This window comes from Mytilus galloprovincialis, chromosome 4 (genome assembly GCF_965363235.1).
Source record: "Mytilus galloprovincialis chromosome 4, xbMytGall1.hap1.1, whole genome shotgun sequence".
Classification (NCBI taxonomy): domain Eukaryota; kingdom Metazoa; phylum Mollusca; class Bivalvia; order Mytilida; family Mytilidae; genus Mytilus; species Mytilus galloprovincialis.
Genome location: NC_134841.1, coordinates 65,725,640 through 65,729,221, shown reverse-complemented (window position 1 = coordinate 65,729,221; position 3,582 = coordinate 65,725,640).

Genomic DNA, 3,582 nt, shown 5'->3' with positions numbered 1-3,582 from the left:
TAGAGAAGTTAAAAAGAACATCTACGGTATCAAACGTTGTTCAAAAATGTACCTGTGTTTATTAGTTTCATATACTGTTATATTGAGTACAAAATATTAGCAACATATACTTTGATTACAAAACTTGTAATAAAAAAAGTCGCGTAATATGGCATGGTTGCAAAAATTCGATATTTGTTTTCATTTAAATGCAATATTTTATATTTAATTGGTATATTTCTTCATTTAATGCAATATTTTTTCATTTAGATGCAATATTTTTTATTCAAATGGTATAATTCTTCATTCAAATGGTATAGTTTTTCATTCAAATGGTATAATTTTTCATTCAAATGGTATAATTTTCATTCAAATGCAATATTTTTATTTAATTGGTATAAAAAATTATTTGCATGCAATATTTTTTTATTCAATAGGTATAATAGTTTTTTGTTAATATGCAATAATTGCATTATGGGAAATTCTTTGACGTTTTAAGGTCAAATTTGCAACAACGTTTGTGATTGGTCGATAATTGTTTGGATTTCTCCCCTTTCTTTCTAAACATGGGTGACCAATAAATAAAAAAACGCTTCAGAATATCGCCCATCTAACTAAATCTGGCGTTCGTGCGAGTCCTGCACTGGCTGTTTTATTAAAATCTTGTGGTCCTAACTTGTATTTCTATTGCAAAATTTCGATGGTCTCAACGTTCGGGCCAAATAAATAGATTAGACTTAAAATGGTTTTACACTAGTCATTTTTTGGGCCCTTTATAGCTTTCTGTTCGGTTTGAGCCAAGGCTCCGTGTTGAAGACTTTAACTTTGACCTATAGTGGTTTACATTTACAAATTATGACTTGGATGAAGAGTTGTCTCACCGGCACTCATACCGCATCTTATTATATCTATAACAACGTAAACTAGACGTTTCTCAGACTGTTTTTTTTTTTTTTTAAATCCTTCTTTATTTACCTGTCCCAGGTCAGTAGCCTGTAGTTTAGTGGTTGTCGTTGGTTCATGTCTCGACTTATATTTGATAGTTTGTAAATTGTTTTGTTATGTATAATTAGGCTGTTAGTTTTTTTCGATTGAATTGTTTACATTTTCATGTCGGACCTTTTATAGACGACTTTACAGTATCAGGTTTTTGTCATTGTTAAAGGCCTTACGATTGTCTATAATTGCTTACATCCACTTCATTTTTGAACTCCGGTGGATAGTTGCCTTATTTGCAAATCACATTGCATCTCTTCGTTTTTATATTATATACCTGACTTATAAACTCGTGTTTTTGATGAACAAGCATGAAATATTTGTCACTGGGTGTTAAAATTATCAACATACAATCAATCAATTTAAACTTGTGTTAAATAAGAACCATTTTTTCATTTATTTATTTGTTTGGGTGGAGGACTGAAGGATTTCATATATGAATATGGTTGCCTGGTAAGAGCTGAAAAATAGGCATGATAAGCGACAGATTGAAATGAATAATAATGCCCTCCCTTCCCTTCCCCATCCTTCATTTATAAATTTAAACTGACAACCACGGAATAGCCCAATAGTGTTGAAAGTAGCGTTAAAAACTAATCAACCAAAATCCCTTCCCCAGAATATCAAATAATTATCCCTTTACAGTATTGTTCCGTGTAGTTCTTATATTTATCCAGCTTATCGTCCTACTGTCATACCATAAAAACGTTTATAAAACAGCTCACATTCTAATATATCTGCCTTCATAAATTTATTAATTAAGGAATGACTGTAACATTTTTTCTGTCTATGAAGAAATAACATAAAAAATTTGGTGCACACGGAATAACGCGCGTAGTGGGTTATTTAACAGTGTGCACCACATTTTTTATGTTATTTCGAATAGACAGAAAAAATATTACAGTCATTTCTTATAATTTAATTCTAAATTCCATTTTAAACCGTAGAAAACCATGAAAAAACGTTGATGACGTTACGGTCACATGACTAAATTATGTCTATGGGCTCATAACAAAATAACGTCAGCCAATCAGAAGACGCGTTACATCCAAAATTAAATTATTTTCATTTATACTAAACGACGCCATTTTTGTAATTAGCCTCTGCCGTCTTAATAACCTACCAAAAAAGAAGAGGTGAAAGAGAGCCAGAAGATCTTCCAAATGCAAAAAAAAAAACACAACAACAACAGAAACAGACTTCTTCTAGCTCACTTCCGAAAAAAAACCCCAAAAAAAACGCGACCCATTAAAATGTTTTTAAAAACGCCTTGCCCCTACCTTTTTTTCCAAAACAATGGCATAATCAAATATATAAACAAAAAATAGATAAGGGGCGGGACCAAACCTATAGATAACATAATAAAGAAATGATAAAATATACAGAATAAATTGATTGATTTTCGGTTGCCTCATGTCCAGTGGCAAATATCCCCCCCCCCCCCCCCGAAGACACCGAGCTTTTTTATCCACCCCTGTTATATGTGTCTTATTATATACATTTTGTACGGGTCTATATAATAGCTAAACGTACAATCATATAATTTGTTGGATACCTAATTATATTATATACTGTATCACAAAATAAACTTGTATACCCCCCTCCTTTCCCAATGCAGTATTGAAAAGTAAATCATTTGAAAGTCCTGAAGATAAAATATGTTTTGAAATATGCACCGCATACTTATTTAAGCAGTGACCTATAGTAATTATTGAACTAATGTGGGGCTTGAAAAAAATCTATTTAAGGGATTCGGAGATGAGAACAGTAAAAAAAAGCTCAGCAACGAATCATAAATGTAAAATGATTTGCGGCATAATACATGAGAGCACATATTATAGATAGTATTAAATATGAAGTTCACGCCCCATACAGTGAATACCTATGTCATAGGACTATTGTTGTAACATGGGTTAGTAACTGGTTCCAATTTATCCTGACTTGTCTTTATTAAAGAACTAGTTCCGGAGTAATAACAACTTATGTCTCTACTTGTCACGGGGTCTCTGGTTCTGCTGTTGTAATTAGGTGATTTTTTTTCTTCATGTAGCAAAAAAAGAGGTGGCTTAGTTCAAATAATTATAACGTCCTGGAAGGCTTTTTATTCTTTTTTTCATGTTTGCCCTCCTGCAACGTCTCTGAGGATCAAGAAAAGTTAAAAATAATATACATGTAGCACAAAAATAGGTCATGATAATATGTATCTGGACTTAACAGGGGGAAAGGGCTATGTATATATATATTTTTTTATTTCAATGTGTAGACTGTAGGGGAGTTTCTTCAGAAAGGGTTTTTATTGGAGATGTTTTTGCAATGCACGCAGGCATCTGTTTCTATCCATGAACAAGTTGTGTGTCAAATTAATTATTATTACTGGTCACTCGCATTTTATGCTCGACCTGGCCATTATTAGCATTAATTGCCAGTGCACGAACTACCACGAACGCCATAGGAGTAGGTCCAGTAAGACCCCTTGTTGGCCCCAAAATATAGTAGTTTTACAAAATTGTTAAAATGTAAACTTTTGGTTATTTATTGGAAAGTGGAATGCTTCTACTACATAAATATGGGCTGTTTTTGACATTACAATGGATATATATCGGGTAC